Source organism: Accipiter gentilis, chromosome 5 (assembly GCF_929443795.1).
Source record: "Accipiter gentilis chromosome 5, bAccGen1.1, whole genome shotgun sequence".
Classification (NCBI taxonomy): domain Eukaryota; kingdom Metazoa; phylum Chordata; class Aves; order Accipitriformes; family Accipitridae; genus Astur; species Astur gentilis.
Window position 1 is genome coordinate 36,835,662 of NC_064884.1, and position 18,313 is coordinate 36,853,974.

At 46.8% G+C, this 18,313-nt stretch overlaps 1 pseudogene; it reads right to left on the reverse strand.

The window, feature by feature from the left end:
• Window positions 1-4,016: 4,016 nt before the first annotated feature.
• On the reverse strand, window positions 4,017-13,236 carry LOC126038459 (solute carrier family 22 member 2-like; annotated as a pseudogene).
• Window positions 13,237-18,313: the final 5,077 nt, after the last annotated feature.

The window sequence follows — 18,313 nt, forward strand, 5'->3', positions numbered from 1 at the left end:
TTGACTGGGGTTTTCTGATGGGATTATCTCTATTACTGCATAGCTGCTTCCCTCTCTGTACACTATAAGATAAATATATTTTAGGGCTGGGAAATCTTCGTACCAGATGCGTGGACCTCAACATGGGGACAGACCTTAACTTGAGGATGGTGAGGTCCATCCCAACAAAACTTTATAAGCCTCCATGAAGTCTGACTCTGTTGTTTTGCCTTATGAAGGGGCAGCATAATATAACAGAGACTTACCTCTGTTGTGGAACCGAGGTGACTATAAACCTTATACAGTCTTGTTACAACTTGCAATAGATTTGTGTGGACTTTTTTTTTTTTTTTTTTTTTTGGCTAGCCCTTATGTGTTATGGTGTTCATGTGAGTCCATATGCCGATACAGTAGCCTTCACTGGGGATTTTGTTGGCTATTCCCAGGCTCACGAGAATGGGCATGTGGCAACTCCAGAGCAGGAAAAGGGGTGCATGGGAGAAAGACTCATAGCCCTTCATAAGGTAATAGCCTTGTTCCATCTTCAATGTGTAACCACTAAATTTTCTTGTTTTGTTAAATATCATCTTCATAGACTATAATCTGTGCTCTTTTTCTGTGCGAAACTGGTTTCCTAAGCCTCCCTAGCATTAAAAATGTGTGCATACACAGACATGCAGGACTTTATTAAAAAGAGTATGTTGAGACTCCAATCAGGGGAAAATCATTACAGCTGCCAGGAGAGGGACTGAGAGACCCCACCTGACTCCTGCTCTCCTGGAGACGTCGGATGGAACCGGGACCTGGACAGAGCTGTATCTCTATGTGTTTGGAGGGAGCAGCCCTGCAGGGCCACCCCTTTGGAGTGAGCCAGGCTCAGGCTTGGGGACCTGCAGGACTCTGACCAGGGATTTGGCCAGAGGTCCTGTGCTTCAGGGAGCATTAGGGACAACACTGCCAGGAAATGCCCAGCACCTTTCACAAATTTCTTAGTCCATCCCATTGAGCAACTGTAACAGAGCTGCGGTTGCAGAGGAAAATGGGCAAAACAATACTGTGGCTCCCCTTTACTCTGTTGCTGCTGGTTTTCAGCAAGGATGCTGTAAGCAGGGCACAAGATACTGCTGCCCTTTAATGAATATCTGCAGGGAGAAAGCTCTCAGCTGAGCAAAGTGTTGCCAGGCTCTTGCAGGCAGGGTGAAGTTCTCCTGGGATTGCTTCCCACTGTGGTAGTACGGTGACCTTGCCCTTGCTTTCAGCTGGCCTGAGCCCCAGTTAGTGTTCAGTGCTGCTGTGAGGACCTCAAAGGCAGGCAAGCATGTTGTCCAGGCAGGCAGGGCCAGGGCAAGGTTGCTCTGAGAAGAGTAGGGACAGATCAGGAACGATGTGACTATGGCCCGGGCAGTTGCAAAACTAGTATCTGCTTCAGGGTGAGAGGGAATGAGTTGGTCCTGAGATGGGCAAGAGGGACAATGGGGATGTAATCATGTGTCCTGTGGAGCTGGTGTCCTGCTGTGGTTGCAGAGATGTCTATGCTCTGCAACAAAAGAAATCTGTCAGGACAGCTGTCTTTATTATTCATTGATCCGAAACCTGTCAAAAACTCTGCAAAAAGAAAATGGAGGAGGTGGCAAGAAGTCCAGCAAAGCAAATACTGGGATGAATAAATGAGTAACTACAGAAGCTGACTCTCAGGACCATACCCAATCACGCTGGCATTTCTTTCCATAAGCACTGCTACCGCCACAGCAGGAGCTGCGGAGGTGGCAGGCTCTGCCGTGCCTTCGCTTTGCAGTCACCTACAAGTTATATCGGCATTGGCTTCTGGTGGCACCTTAGTGAGCACAAGGGCAAATGTGCTTCATCGATTTCCTTGCTGGTGACCTTGTCTGTTCCTGGAGTTGGGAAGTCAATGAAACATGTCAAATCTGGTCCAGCTGCACATGGTTGCTATCAAAGCGCAGAAGGCTTTTGTGTCCTGGGTGTGTGGTAGGAGGGGATCTCCTCCAGGTTGTGAGACAAGCTGTCTAAGATAGAACAACAGTTTTCCAGCTCCCCTTCCCCTTAATAGCAGCTGAAGCTTGTGTGCTCCTGGGGCTGCTGGAGTGTAACCAGCTCAGTGGCAGGGCTGTCCCTGGAGCGTGGGGTGGAACACTTCAGGCCCCAACCTGGGCTGGCCCAGGCAGCAGCTGGACAAGGTTGGGTCCGGGTTAATGAAAGTGAGACTGGCCCTTTAAGAAGACCCTGTCCCCCACCCATCTACTAAAAAACTGGGCTGTATAAGGACAGTGCCTAAAGATAACATAAACTCTCCATGTTTCAGGGTACCCATCAACCTTCAGTAACTGGGCTTTGGAAAGAATTGCTCTTTACTTTTACAGAGTTACTGGTGTTCTCCCTGGCATCATCTGATAGACAGCCTGGCTGCAGTCGTGGTCCAGGGCAGCACTTTCTAAGCACTGTTCTTGTCCTCTGCTGCTGCTGTCAGCACCCACATCCAAACACCACCATGCCAGCAGAGCTGATATTTGGAGACTCCAGTGCTAATTTTATCCCATCAAATGTGGCCACAGGCTCTGTGGTGTATCGAAGACTCATTAATGCTTCTTGTCTGCAAGCTGTAATCTTAACATGGTTGTTTTGTCAAGGTGTTCTTGTACGCATGTGTTCATGAATTGGCAGAAAATGATGTCCTACAGGCCAGTACAAAGTTTATGTACTCTCCAGCTCCCCTGGGAACGGTTAACAGTTAGACTTGCCTTTGTTTATTGTGTGAACAAAACAATGTATGTGCTAGATTTTTTTGCAATTTGCTTTAATCCCATCCCTACTGTATGGGACTGTGTCATCCTACATTCTGTAAATGTTTTAAAATATGAAGAAATGTGGCCTTTTCCAGAACTGGGACTGGTCAGGAAAAAACCCCAAATCCAGAGAGTATACACAAGTTGATGAATATGATGTGAATCACATATTAAGTGCTTCTCAGGGCTTGTAGAGAAGACCCTTCAACCTTCAAAAGCACTACAGAAGTGTTTTTCTGGCATGTTATTGGGGGAGATCTACTTCAAAAGCCATATCCTTTTTTTGGCCCCTTCCATCTGCCTCAGTCCTTATGCCTTACAGCTGTTTTGGAGTTTGGCCATGCAAAAAACTAAAGTCATGCATAAGCACAAACATGAATATGCTTTAATATGCAGGGCATGGTGTCCTTTTATTGTTCGTGCCACTCCCAGTGGGTGTCTGGGATGGGGCTTGCTTGCCCCATCACTGATCCCTAATGATGTTTTAGTTGCACGCAGCCTCCCATGTCCTCAGGCTTCGCTGCCTCCAACTCCTCTTTGCCTTCCTTTTTTTTTTCCAGCTTGCCTAATATGCAGTCACATTCTGGGATGCCAAAGCTTAAAAGCCACTCTGGCCTTAGAAGTGCTTATTTTTTGTACTTATTTCTCTGGAAGAAAGGAGTAAACTGGGAGGGAAGAGGGGCTTCTGGATGCCCCGGGCTCCTGAAGCAGGCTCTGGGCAGCAGGACCGGTCTCACAAAGCCGATCTGCTGGGCAGCAGGAGCCATAGACTGACCGACAGTACCAAGATTTTAATGGGTGTATGGAGAATTGTGACAGTAAATCAGTTACTGTCTACACGCTTGCTTTCACGCAGAATTACACATAGCTTGGAGAAGGTGAGCTGGGCTCATGAATGCACTCCCACTCAGTACAGAACTGAGCTGTGAGTGAGCAGCCCAAAGAGATTTTTAGTTTTATAACAAGCATTCCTTCATGAATTTCCCACTCATGCCGTATGCGTCGCTGCTGCCAGATGCCCTGGGATGCCAGAAGCATGAATGTGTTCAGAAGGCAAATAGAAAAATTTGTGGAAGGGCAGTCCTCGAGGGACTGAAGTGGAAATACAGGCAGATGACCTCTGGCTTTGGAAGTCCCCAAGCCACAGACTGCTGGCAGCTGGGAGAGTGCAACGGGGAAAAGATCACGTTGGCCTGGCTCATCCCCTGCATGTGGGGTCAAGGGCTGGGCTTGCTACAGCTGCTCCGCCAGCTCCCTTCTACCTCCCTGCCCCAAAAAAGGCAGATCCGGGGCAAAACGGGTCCTTGAGGTGTTGGAGCACGTCCAAAGAAGGGCAACGAAGCTGCTGAAGGGTCTAGAGCACAAGTCTCATGAGGAGCAGCTGAGGGAACTGGGGTTGTTTAGTCCGGAGAAAAGGAGGCTGAGGGGAGACCTTATCGCTCTGGGAGCACAAATGACAGAGAGACAAGAGATTACAGTGGGCAGGGGAGAGGGTGGTGAGCACTGCAATGAATATTTTCCTCTCGATTAGTGGGAGGATGAGGGCTTTAATTTGCCAGTTATGTAAGTGAGGGCAAAATAACTCCTCCAGATGTTTTGGGGAAAGGAAACATGAAAATTTATATAGACAGTTTTCGTATTTGTGCAGCCGTGTCTATGAGGCTGTTGCATGGCATGAAGCAGCATTTAAAAAAAAAAAGAATAAGGATGTTCCGGAATTTTCAGTCATTACATTTGGGGAGTTTACTGTTGATTGATACTGCTTAAAGGAAGAATTTTTCTTGTCTGCTGGCTATTTTTGCAGGCTTCTTTTCCCAAATATGCTCTGTGAGGGTCCTGGGCAGTCAAAGAGAAGAAAACTCACTTGCATTTACTTTAGGGAACTGCACTGCTTTTGGTCGCAAGCTGCTCCCTACTCTAAACCCCAAACAATCCTAAACTCATAACATTATTAGCCCCAAGGTTTACACATATATGCAGCAAATGCAGCGTAGTCACCTGGAAAGAGAATGGTAGCTGCTTCTTATTTCCCTTGGCAATGTGCTTAATAATTTCCATAACTTTGTCATTTCGCTTTTGCGCTATGAACCACCTGGGGGACTTGGGCAGACACCTGCAACACATCTAAGCATGACAGCTACAGGGAAGGAAAATGCACATTACTGGTACACAGAAAATGAAAATGGAACTGAGTTTCTCAGGCTAGGATCCTATGGTGTATTGAATATCCAAGGGTGGTATTGAACTTACTGGTAGCTGTGTCTGTCAGTGATTGCACTCTAATTTGTGCTCCACTTGAATGACAACATAGCGGCCCCTTCCCCCCCCCTTTTTTTTTTTAAGGCTAAAACCAGTTTATTATCATTTGGAAACATTAGTCTGAGATAAATTCTGTTCACATGTTTTAGAAATGGCTAAAAGTCTGTAGATATAAAAGAGAACAGCTGTAAACCTGATCCTTCAGCTTTTCCATGTTAAAAATAAACTTTCCAAAAAACCCCAAACAAAAACCCCATCCCAAATCTGTTCCCTGATCTGGTTATGGAATTTTCTAAGGAGCATTATCCTTAGAAACAATATCCAAATTTTTTTGCAAATAGTCAACAGAAGTCTGTTGACTGCATTAAAAAGAAAGCAATTTTGATTAATGATTAGAAAAAGTCACTTCTCACAGTAGCTCAAGTAATGTTCAAGAAATAATGACTTAGTAGTTTGTGATGGGTGGCAAGGACTCCAAACACAGAAGCGCTACGACATGTTGCAGGTAGTCCCTTACTCTTAGGTGATTCAGACTAAACCTCTGGAACAGAAAAATGCCAGACCTGATCTGATGTTGTCTTCAAAATCCTATGCGTAGCACTATGGCGAAGCCCTACAGAGAAGTTCAACTCCCAGTTACGGGCCCCAGTTTTAGGCTCGGTGTTGCTGGGAGCTGTAAGAGCGGGCACTTACCAATGGTAGAGCAGAAGAAGAAATTGGGCAGTGTGACCATGAGCTGAGTCACCTCCAGTGTGGAAGGGCATAAGCCAGGGTGGTGAGGATGAGGAGTCCCAGGCTGACGGCAAGCCGGTAAGTGATGCCTGCTGCCCTCCTGTAGTTTGAGCCAACAGACTCTGCAACTGCAAAGAGAAGTCAGATGAGCGAAAATAAACTGGTTTGAAGAGCTGGGGGTACGTAACACCTGCCAGCTAAAACCACGTGGAGCCCCAGTACGTAGCTGTGCTCTTGTGCACTGTGCGGGCGTGGATTTGGCTGGGAAAGCAGAGCAGGTCTGGGTCCCCAGTGTAAATCACAGGACAAGTCCTGACCCTTCCTTGTCTGATGGTCAGCTGGGGTCCCTGCCTTCGAGGGTGTCAGGCCCTCACCCATTAACACAGGGCAAACATTGCTTTCTTCATCCTGCTCCATCTAGCTAACAACTAAGTGGGAAAATAAAATAGACAGCTGGTACTTGCTTGCCTCCATCTCCCTCCTCCCGTACAGCTTGGGAACAGAGCCTCCCTACCCACCAAGCATGTGAAACAGGACAGCAAAAATAATTTTGGTACCGAGGCTCTGGAACACAAGTGTTATCTCTCCCAGCACCCACTTGCTGCCTCTCCCAGAAAAGTAGCATACATCTTTGCACTGTTTTCAGTTAGTTCTTGTCTCTAGACCTTATTCTTCATTTTGGCACATGCCTCTCTAGGTATGAACACTCCCTAGTTTTCAGAGCTGCCTCCTAATTACTCCATTTATGTCTATGAGCTGGTGCAAGGTTGAGTCATAAACACCTGCATTTAAGCAAAGAGGTGCAGTGTGGCAGTAAATAGCACAGTGTCACCGTGTGCTCTTGTTACACGGTTCCTTAAAAATCGGATGGCACCAGAGGGGGTCAGCCCTGCTGCTAAACAGGCGTTCCTGCCCAGAAAGTGTAATTGCAAGCTGGTGTAACTGAGGCTGCAGCCTGTCAGCCAGCTCCCCCCCGTTGCTGACCAGCCCCTGTATCGGACGGAAGATCATTGTCCAGGTGTAGCTCGAGGGAAAGGCCATGAGGACCCCAAGACCCCACTGACGGGGACTGTGACCAGGAGACAGAGTTTGCAGCCAAATCTGCAGAGGGAAAGAAGAAAAGAGAAGAAAGAAGCTCGGCTGCCGAGAGGGTAGGGTGGCAAACCAAAGGATTTGAAGAGACTGGAGATGGTCCCTGTTCCCCTCTTCTCTGTTCATTTTGAGTAGGAGTCTGTATCTGCTCTTCCCTTTGCAAAATTTTTCATCTCAATGGAAGCTCAGGGGACCGCCCTGTCCTGCGTTTTCAGGTCGTTGCTCACTTCTGGTTAATGACTTATCTAATGAGTTTAAAAAATGCTCTGATATGGCTCTTCAGTCCATCTTTCAAAGCTGCAATAGCTTTTTAATGGAGATCTTGTTTAAGAACTGTGATCTTTACCTATTTTCTCATCAACCTTGGCTGACTATTGAGCTCTTCTTGAAGAGGGTTTTGTACATCCCTGTTTGTCATTCCCTGTATCACTGTGACTCACTGATAGTCAGAAATAAATTGTTTCCAAAAGAAACAAGCTTACTGGAACACTGGAAAGGCATTAGTTTTGTAGCTGACAGAGATAGATATTCAGTTAGAAGTATGATTTATAAAACCCATTAAATTATTCAATGCCCACTAACAAAAATAGCATGATAATAAATGCCAGCCAAAAGAAATGTCTTCTGTTCTCCACAATAACATCAGCAGATCCCATCGCTCAAACTTTCCTCCTGTCATAAGCCTGAGATACGGACATTTCTGACCTGCCTTAAAATCCAGCCCAAGAGAGGCTCATCAGACCACGAGAGGAGCCCTCTCCCGCAAAGGTCCCTTCCCAGTGCCCCAGGTCTGAATGGCAGAGGTGTGATGCTGCATGTTAGCACTGACCTTGGCAGCTCTCTAGGGACACAGGGGTGCCATTTCCAAGACACCTATGACTCTTGAATGTCAAAGTCAGTGCCTGGATGTGTGCCCAGAGACAGATCAAACAAATGAGTAGGTCTAATCCCTCAGAGAGAAGCACATTTAGAAAGAGCTTATGAAACCTCCCCTGAAGCACCTGAAATGTTTGCAGGAGTTGTCCTGAGTACAGCAGTTTGCAGCAATCTCATGCATGGGAAAACTAGCACTCCAGCTGTGCTCAGGCTGTCTGACGAGAAGAGGATGGCTATCATCTCAAATCCAGTAAACAGAGAATTCATGGGCCTTTTTTCCATTCCCTCTACTAAATTTGAGGCTTCTGGGTTTGTTTTTGCACTCAACACTCTCTGGGTATGTATAATGGTCTGCATGGCAAAGTTTTGGCAGCGGGTTGGTTACAGTGGTGGCTTCTGTGAGAAGCTGCTAGAAGCTTCCCCTATGATGTCCGACAGAGCCAATGCCAGCCGGCTCCAAGACAGACCCGCCACTGGCCAAGGCCGAGGCCATCAGCAACAGTGGTAGTGCCTCTGGGAGAACAGATTTAAGCAGGGAAAAAACGTTGCTGGGGCACAGAAACTGAAGCTGGAGAGAGGAGTGAGAACACGTGAGAGAAAGAACCCTGCAGACCCCCAGGTCAGTGCAGAAGGAGGGGAAGAGATGCTCCAGGCGCTGGAGCAGAGATTCCCCTGCAGCCCGTGGGGAAGACCCTGGTGAGGCAGGCTGTCCCCCTGCAGCCCAGGGAGGTCCACGCTGGAGCAGATCTCCACCTGCAGCCCGGGGAGGACCCCAAGCTGGAGCAGGGGGATGCCCGAAGGAGGCTGGGACCCCGTGGGAAGCCCACGCTGGAGCAGGCTCCTGGCAGGACCTGTGGCCACGTGGAGAGAGGAGCCCACGTTGGAGCAGGTTTTCTGGCAGGACTTGTGACCCTGTGGGGGACCCACGCTGGAGCAGTCTGTGCCTGAAGGACTGCAGCCCAGGGAAGGGACCCACACTGGAGCAGTTTGTGAAGGACTGCAGCCTGTGGGAGGGACTCATGTTGGAGAAGTTCATATTGGACTGTCCCCCATGGGAGGCACCCCACAGTGGAGTAGGGGAAGAGTGTGAGGAGTTCTGCCCCTGAGGAGGAAGGAGTGGCAGAGACAAGGTGTGGTGAACTGACTGTAACCCCCATTCCCTGTCCCCCTGCGCTGCTGGGGGGATGAGGTGGAGAAATAGGGAGTGAAGCTGTGCCCGGGAAGAAGGAAGGAGTGGGGGGAAGGTGTTTTAAGATTTGCTTTTATTTCTCCTTACCCTACTCTGATTTGATTGATAATAAATTAAGTTAATTTTCCCCAAGTTGAGTCTGTTTTGCCCATGATGGTAACTGGTGAGTTATCTCTCCCTGTCCTTATCTTGACCCACGAACCTTTCATTATATTTTTCTCTCCCCTGTCCAGCTGAGGGGGTAAGTGATAGAGCAGCTTTGGTGGGCACCTGGCCTCCAGCCAGGGTCAACCCACCACAGTATGAGATTTTGTGTTGCTCTTGGGTTCTTGCAGTGCAGGGACCGCAGTGAACTGGGGCAGGATGGCAGTGAGCAGAGCAGTAGAAAACCTCTCGTTGCTATGACATGCATGTGCTTTATCTTAGCAGCAATGATATCCTACTCCCTCCTGTCTTTTCATACTTTTGCTTGATAATAAGCCTTGGTAAAAGGATCCTTCAGTATTTTGATACACAGAGAGAGCATTTAAGATATAACTGGCTGTGGCTTTGGGAGCTCCGGTTTCTATTGGCTCGCACAGCCATATGCTGCCAAGAAATGCCTTTGCTAGTGCACATGATTGCTTAATCCACCTCTGTGCTGAAAAGGTGATCTGCAGAGTGGTGCCTCTGATGATCACAGGATCTGAGCATCAGTTGTGGGAAAAAGGATGGAATACTTTCAAATTTACTAGAAGATTAGCCAGAAAACAAGAATTTGGGTTTAAGGGAAAGAGAGGATGGAGGGCTGACATATGTTTCCAATGCAAAAAAGAAACCAATGTCTTTCAAAATGCATGTGAAGAAATGCAAAAATTGGCATAAATGTGTCAACCTGTGTCCTTCATATCAAGCAGAGGACTCCAGCCCAGGACTGAAAACTGAATGTAGGATCTTTGTGGTACTGCTGTAGCCATTTGATGTCTTTTACCTGAGAGAGCTTTTTGCCAAAGGTGTAGCCGCATGCAAGATACGGCCAGAAAGAATTACTTTGATAAATCACCGTCTTCCGATGCAAAATCTGTTTAAGCAGAAAGCATAAAAAGACCATGGTCTGGTTCACTGGCAGTAAGATAATGGTTTACCGAGGACTGGAAAGCAGTCTGTCCAATCTGAGCTTCTTCACAAGCAGGTTTGTCCATGTGGAGGGACAGGTTGGGGTTAGCTAGGACTGTGGTGGCTGCTTTCCCCACAAAGGTGGTGTGCACAACCTAACCGATGATGTGTTTGCCTGTAATGAAAAGGAAGCAGAGACCAACGAGACAAACACAGTCCCATCCTTATTTTGTGATGCTGCAGAATTACTGCGGGGGACGGCTGTGCCCCTTCCTGTAGACGTTCCCCTTGGAGGAGAGGGAAAGTGAAAAGAAAGGAATGGTAGCAATATCTATCCAACAGAGGTGATCTGGGGGCCTGATCAGCATGGGAGGAAAAGGCTATTGCTCATTGTGCTCTCCTGTGTTCTCAGAATACAAAGAAAAAAAAAACATTTATGCAAGACAGACTGACTCTACAGAAGGATTGCTCACCCCATGTTACCTTCACCTCTTCAAATTCCAGTCTCATCTTCTCTTGCCATTTTACTGAAAAATTTGGTAAACATGCCCAGGAAGGTCAGCTACAAAGCATTAAATTTGTTCAGAGTCTAACCTAAAAAACCTCCAAACCACTGGGAAGATACATGGCACAATGATATTTGTGATGAAAAAGAGGAGATGAGGGATAATAACGTCTAGATCCAGCTACATGCAAAGCCAAATGAGAAAAAGAGGGACTGAAGAAAATTTAGGAAGGAGCAACTTCTTCTATTTCTGTATCTGAGAAAAACTGTCCAATTTTGAAAGTGATTTATGACCATCTGGACAATGTTAAAATTAACATGAAACAAATTTATCACAAAGATGGGCAAATAGTTCTTGGTGTGTGAGTTAAAATTTCATCTCAAACTCTTGAGCTCGCATTGCAGTTTGCCACTGTGAAAGGAAACGAAGTCTCTTCACTTGTGAATATGCAAGTTCCTCATGGAGCTACTGAGAGGCTGCAAAAGTGGAGTAACACCATGGCATTTCCGTAGACTCCTTGGGTCACAACTGCCTTTGAAAGCAGGGGCTTAGGAACAACCATCCACCCCTTTGTAAGTGACACATGGACCTTTTGAATCAAGTTTTAATTGCATTCATTTCCTCTTTGAATCGTGAATGTTGTTCAGCAACATGCAGCAAGCAGATAACCAGAAGAAACAGGTCATCTCACACCTGTCTACATACTACATACCTGTCTGCTATGTAGCCAACGCTCAGGGAGCAAAGAAAAAACCCAGCGTTCACAGAAGACTGGAAGAGGTCCAGCTTCCAGCAGTCCCCACACACCAGGTTAAACTGCAAGGGCAACCACAGTGAGAAGTACAGGAACATTCAACACAAACCATGGCTGTTTGAGGAGGAAGGAAACCAATGAGACACAACTAGAAAGTAGGCTCCAGAAAAGAAACCCTCTAACCTCTTAAACTGACATCTGTGATACATCTTGTCCAGATTTTCCCAAATCTTGTGGAAAAGTTACACCCTGGAAAATGATTGCACAATGACACATAGGGAGAGTGAGAAAGGGAGAGAAACTTTGAATGAACAAATTAAAAAGTTCAGAAAAATCTCACCCTCTCCTTCCCAACCGTCTTCTTGGAATTTGGAGGATACTTGGAAAATAATTTCCTTCCCAGATGCCAAGGTGTCTCTCTAACTGTGTATTATCTCGCTGTGTGAAATCAGTGCAGGGCGTGAGAGGTGGCAGGTCTGCTATGAGCCAAGAGACGGCTGTCCTGCTCCTCATTAGCACTGGCAAAACGCCCAGAATTTGGTTGACTTTTCTCTGCAGTGAACCGGTACTCTCTAACTTGCTTTTGATTTACAATTAACAGGTTACCAACCTGCACCCAGTGCTGGGAGGAGGGCAAACTGGTGTTAACTTTGCTACAGCTGGAAATACGCATTCAGCTGTAACCTGAAGCAGCATGAATGTCTTTGGCTGCTTATTTAATCTCTTTCTAACCTGGACAAGTTTGCTGGGGTGGTACCAAACAGCTCAGATGATTGCTTTCCCTGGCTCAACTGATGCAGAGGATGGCTGGGAGTGCTCTTCGCTGCCCCAACCCATCTGTCCCAAGGGAATGTGAGGTGGAGTTGCTTTGTAATGGTGATGATAGGGAAGCAAGGGAATATGAATAATCTGCCCAAGGAAGCTGTGAAGTATCCAGCATCGCAGTTTTTTAAGACCAGATTACAGAAATACCTGCTAGGCATGGTTTAGGTATAGTTAATGCAGATTTGGAACTGGAGGAGAAGTAGAAGAAATCTCTCTTGAGGTCCTTCCTATGCTTCAGGCCTCTACATGGCTTTTAGACAGTATTGGTTTGCAGAGTTTTTCACTTTCTAAACTATCTGATTTAGATAGTGTAAGTTGGAAGAAAAGAATGCTTTTGTTGCTAACTTGTTAACTGACAAATTTAGCCCCATCTTCTACTTCTTCTTCATTGTACCTGAGTATCTGTTTGGATTATCACCCATATGTGCAATTCCTCCGTTTGGGCTATGGGGTGCTACCCTCAGTTTGGTGACTGAAATACTGAATTATGAGAATAGCCACTGTCTGATTGATGACAAGCTTGCAGCATTATCCTCAAGGAAAAACAATCATTTCCCATTATTTATCCGTATAAATCTTTGCTCTGAGTCCCTAGCAAGTCCTGATAGTCACTAGCAGTCAGGCTCAGGCTGTGCACCAAAAGCAGACTTTACCAATTCAGCATCTTCTAGCTTCGAGTTGTGCAGGCAAGAGTGATTTTGCTGGACAAACTGTGTCTTACCTCAGTCACAAGAGGGGTCCCCAGGGAGTCGTAGTCCCAGCTGTCCCAGCAGGGACCGAGGGGGACACTGCTCCAGTTGCCCACAAGGCTGCTGAGGGGGGTCGGTGCAGCTGATGCCATTTGCTTTCCAGTCCACCTGTACCTCCAGAGGCTGCCGAAACTGGACCCGTGGCTGCCCCACTCAGGAACAGTGTGATTCAGCTGCTACTCCAGGCTCCAGCCACACCACTGGCTCAGCTCAGCCACCCTGGGACTGAAGCAGCGATGCTCAGGGGTGAATCCCAGCAAAAAAAATCCCCACGTAAATGGGAGCACAGGTAGCAGAAAGCAGGCGTTAAGAGGGCTTGTTTCTGCAAGAGGTCAAATTCTCAGATCTGCTCTAAAATGTTATCCAGGGAAGGCATCTTCATATGTTGCAACTCATTAAAATTTCTAACTCAGCTACTTTCCAGGGCTTTGCCCTTCTCTGCATGCTTAAATAACAGTTGAAGTGTTTGCTCAAAACTCCCAAACAGATAATTAATTAACTTCGTCAATTGTCAAGCCATGCATCACCGCCTTTGTTTCTCAAATGCTATTTCTAAACAAACTTTGACTGTCTTGTTTTGGCCTCTGTTGGTATTTTGTTTTGTATATGACATGTTTGAAACACGAGAGCTATGTCTTAGATTAAGACCCTTTTAGTCTGTCACTGAGAGTCTGTCAGTGCACAGTATGGGGTAGGTGATAATTCCTTTGTCCGGTATTTTCAGAGGCCATAAATATGAAAGAAATGTTGTCCTCTCCCTTGTATATAGAAAACTGAAGAACTTTATACTCAAAATTACACTGGAAACAGATGCCCACTTGTTTGCTGCTTTGGGTGTATACAAGAATAACACATAGAGAAGACACAACAGGGCAGATTTCCTTTAGGTACCTGATAGCTAAAGAATAGTGGTGTGCCCCAAATAGAAAGGAGCCCAGCCGCCGCAGTACAAGTTCGCACTTCTGGGTCAGAGGTGCCCAGACCGAATTTGCAGGGGTTCACACGTGGCTGCCCTGCACCCGAGGACCTGAGAGCGTCCCCGAGACCCGTCACCAGCCCTCGCGTGCCCACCCTGCCCTCTGCCCCCTGCCCTGCACCCTGCGGAGGCAGCGGGCAAAGGCTGCCATAAACCATGGCCCCATCTTGCAAACACTTTACAGCTCGCTCTTTTGTGTGAATTTATTGGGCAATGCTAATATGTAAATGTGTGCTTAAGCAATGGAGACATCCTCAGCCTCTTTTACTGAGGGGGATGATTTATATCGCCTTCCCACAGCCGTGGTTGCATAAGGTCCTTTCATGTTGTTGCCCATTTGCCTGCCCTGTGAACAATTAACTTGTGTCAAATAATGTAAGCAATGATGGAGGACTGGAAGATGTTCAGTGCAGCTGAACATCAAAAGTGTGGATTTGGACAAAGCACATCTATGAGCAAAGATTTCTGCCTGCAAATTTTCTGCAGACAGGTTTTATTACCCCTCTTTCTAAGCCAGACTGTAATGACTTTGTAGCTTCTTTAGTGCTTCTGAAGTGAAGCCCTGAGCAAGTTGCTGTCACTGAGTTAATTTCTCCCTGAGGACCACTCGGTGGCCTCTCTGAGTTTCATGAAGCACAAAACTAAACGATGAACACTGGAGGAAAACAGAGGTGATAAGTAACACGATATTTTAAAGGGCTATTAATAACAAGCCCTGTTGAGTTACAACAACTGGCATACCTAGGAACTGTCACGAATCACAAATGGGACTGCTACTTTGCAATAAACATCTTTCAGCTAAGAAAAGACCAGGTCTTTGACCATTTACAACTAAACTGTTTACCTATCTCTGTTCAGGTCTGGTTTACATCAGAAGCGGGGAGTGGGCTATTCACCCTGTTAATGTTCAAGGAGGTCACTGCACTAGCAGCTTTTAAACCTTGCACCCACCTCCACACAGACTACTCAGCAGAGCACATATTTGATGCGTTTGTTAACAGCTAAAACCTGGGACAGTCAAAACTGAATTAAAGGGAGCAAGAATCTGCTTTACTCCCTTTCTGGATTCTGCCTAGTATAGTTTCATGGTAGGGAAAGTGAGAATGAAGACTGATGCAGGTACTGGGTTCATACACCAGTTATGGTAGCAGAAAGTTGTATCTCTGCTCTTGAGGCAAATTGATGTTATTTCTTTCAGAAAACCTCCAGTGTCACTTGAGTATGCTCTTGTATTGGCAGTAAGCAAAATATTGTCTTAAAGTGAGAGTGACCACTGAGTAGCTTCACATACTGCGTGATGTCCAGAGGTTTTTTGTTGTTGACATCTGAGCTGCCCTCGAACATCCTGACAAGCCTCCCTCCTGTGTACGGTGACTCCAGTCTTCGGGGAACTGAGTGATCCATCCCATCAAGGTAAGGGCATGTGACTCTTGTCACCTGGACACACCTGAGGGCATTCGTGTGATCTCTTTAAGATGTTTTGCAGCAGGGTTTGGGGTTTTTTTTTCCATTTCACTGGGGACAGAGCAGGGAGTAAGCATGCATGCGGTTCTGCTGGTGGATCTGAGCACACGTGAATGGAGGCAGTGTGACAGCTTGCCAGGGTGATATCTGCACTGAGAAACTAAATGGGACTGTGTATGGGCTCAAGCACTGTCCCATACCCATACTGCTTAAACTTTACCCCCCTCCCCAGTACTGTTTTGCCTGATTCCTGTTAGAACAGTCCTTACAACGCCCCAGCAGGTTTGGGGTGGTGATGCCAGACAGGCTGTTTCTGGTAGGCAGGACAGGAAAGAACACCCTGACTGGGGATGGTGTATACAGATGTAAGCCATGCCATGACCCATGCCTCCAGCAATAAAAAAAAATGAGCCTGCCCATTTTATTTATTAGCACAGATGCAGCACGATATCAGTCAGTATATAACGCGTTAGGCAGCCAGGGGAGCAAAGTAAACAAAGCTGGAGTGCCTCTGTTAGCAGAAGGCATCTTTGCCTCTGACAGAAGACCCATATTGCCCTGCAGTGGCAGGTTCGTGAAACAGTGTCAGCTGTGACAGGTTTACTGCATATAATCAGTAATCCCTTCAGTTTACAGTAGTGAAGCATTACCATGCCTGCTTTAAAACATGTCAGCCTTCCAAAAGCTGGGATAATGTTCCTGTACTCTGACCTTCCGATGTATGCTTACAGGGTTGGGTCAAAGGTGAACAAAGTGAAGCCTAAAACACTGCTGTAAAAAAATTACAGATGCAAGACAGATCTAACCCATCCGTAAAAACAATGCATACCCATAATGATAGTATATATAACTTTTGGCTGTCAAACAATAGCCCTGATTCAAAGATCTGAAAGTATCTTCTCATGAAATCACTCCTGAAGACCAAGGAACTGAGGCAGAGAGATCTAACAGGCTAGCTCTTCAGAGATACTGTTTGTCAGGTCTTTGAGAGTTTAGGCTAAAACGATTTACTAGAGGTGCCTCAGACAGACATTTCCATTCAGATTCCTACAAGCCTTCTTGCCTGAGTAAATATTTCTGCATTGATTTCCTTCTAGCAAGTCATTCTTTCACCCATGCCGTTTAGTAAAGGTTTTGGTTAGGTGCTTCCCTATGTATTTGGACCTTATCATAGCTCTGTTTCCCGTGAGTATAACAAGAGAATAGGTGTTGTACAGGGGCCTTTGAGCGTGATGCCATCTGCCATAATCATGTTCTACCACGGACCTGAGCAGGACATACTAGGTTCAGAGGCATGTGATGGAGAATCACTGGGTACATCCAAAAACCAGCAAGTTGGGCTCCCACTGGGGTGCACTGCCTGTGCATTGGGGTGCAGGTACATGAGACAGGCTGAGCCAGTCCAGTTTCTTGCTGTGAAGGTCCTGCTCCCCTCCCTCTTTCCTACAGCCTCTTCTGGCACCTGTTGGTCCTGTACTCCATAAATTGAGTCAACTTGCTAAGTAGGCAGAGGCTGATCCTAGCAAATATCTGGGTAGATTTATCCTGCAGTAGTCAGCTGCCGGAGCTCAGTGAAGGGATGAGGAAGAATCAGCATGAGGGAAGGGACAGGACCGCATGGCTGGGAGCGGGAAGCTGGAAAAGAGAGGGAAGAAGCAGGACGTCCTCCTTGTGGTGATGGGGAGACCAGCTGTCTTGTAGCTTTTGGTAGGGCTAATGTCAGCCATGTAAAAGCCGAGCATCTAGACTGAGCTAGCTGTCTACACCTGTTCTCCAGGCCTGTCCAGTCAATGGAGAAGGACGGGTACCTCCAGATGCACGTCCGAATATATAGCAGGAGCCTACAGTGGTGGTTAATAGCAGATCTGTGCACTCAAGAGATGTTAATAGCAGTTGGAGCAGCCCACAGTACACAGCTAGTCTGGACAAGGTGCGGACACATAGGGGCATTTCTGACAAATTAACCAGGGCATAAAGTGCTGAGCTCATGGTGGGGCTGACTGCAGGTGGCCAGAGAACACCCGATCTCATGTGAATCCTGCTGGGAGAAAGGTGCCTGTCAAAAAATGTTTAAGCAAATTTGGACTTCCAAAGAGTCCATGATACACCAGTGCTTTGCATCATGGGATCTCAGCTCTTCAGGTCAGCGCTGAGGTCTAGATACCTAAGAGCTGACCATAGAGGGAGCCTACACACCTTGTTTTTAGGCTGCTCATGTTACTTCAGACAACACGTGTTTGCACTTGATATGTATTTGCACCATGAGAATGTATGTTATAACTGAGAGAAACAAAGTGTACTTTGTGGCTGGCTCCCATACTACTAACACATTTTTCTTAGATGATAACCACACTATATTTGGCAAAACCCTCTAGTTTTTGATTATTTGCCTCTAGATCCAAAAGTCACGGCTTGAGGTCATTTCCTCATTGAACACTGATTACAACTTAGTATTGTGCAACCTGGGAATATCTCACTTGATGTCAAAGACAGCTCAGTGCACAGCCGTCACTCCTCAGCTTTTGCCGTGGCATAGAGCATGACATGTTGCTGGAGCTTGTTCTCTGAAAGTTTCATTTCTGCAGTTGTGAGGTGGCATGGCTTTTGACAAGGGTGGGAGCGCTGCTGAGCTGCTGTGCCAATGACATTTGGGTCCACAAGCTGCCAGAGTGCTCTGTGAGCTGCTGCTTGGGCTGGGATGAGGGATGCTTGCACTGCCTAGGGAAAAGGAATTGGCCCTGGGGCAGCTTGGCTGGTTGTGAACCTGTGCCATGGTCCCCAGGGCCCTGCTGCTTCGCTCTGACTTCCCAAGGAGATGGCAAGGTCACTCTGAAACGCGCTTGGGGTTTGCACAGCCACTTTTATCAAAGGGGGCAGTGATAACAGGTTACCAAGGGGAGCAAAGGAGTACAGGCAGCCCTGTAACTACCGGCACAGAGCCTGGAGGGTGTGCTAGGCACTTCAGAAAAAACACACAGTTTTTTTTAAATGCCAGTCGGAGATTTTTCCCCTG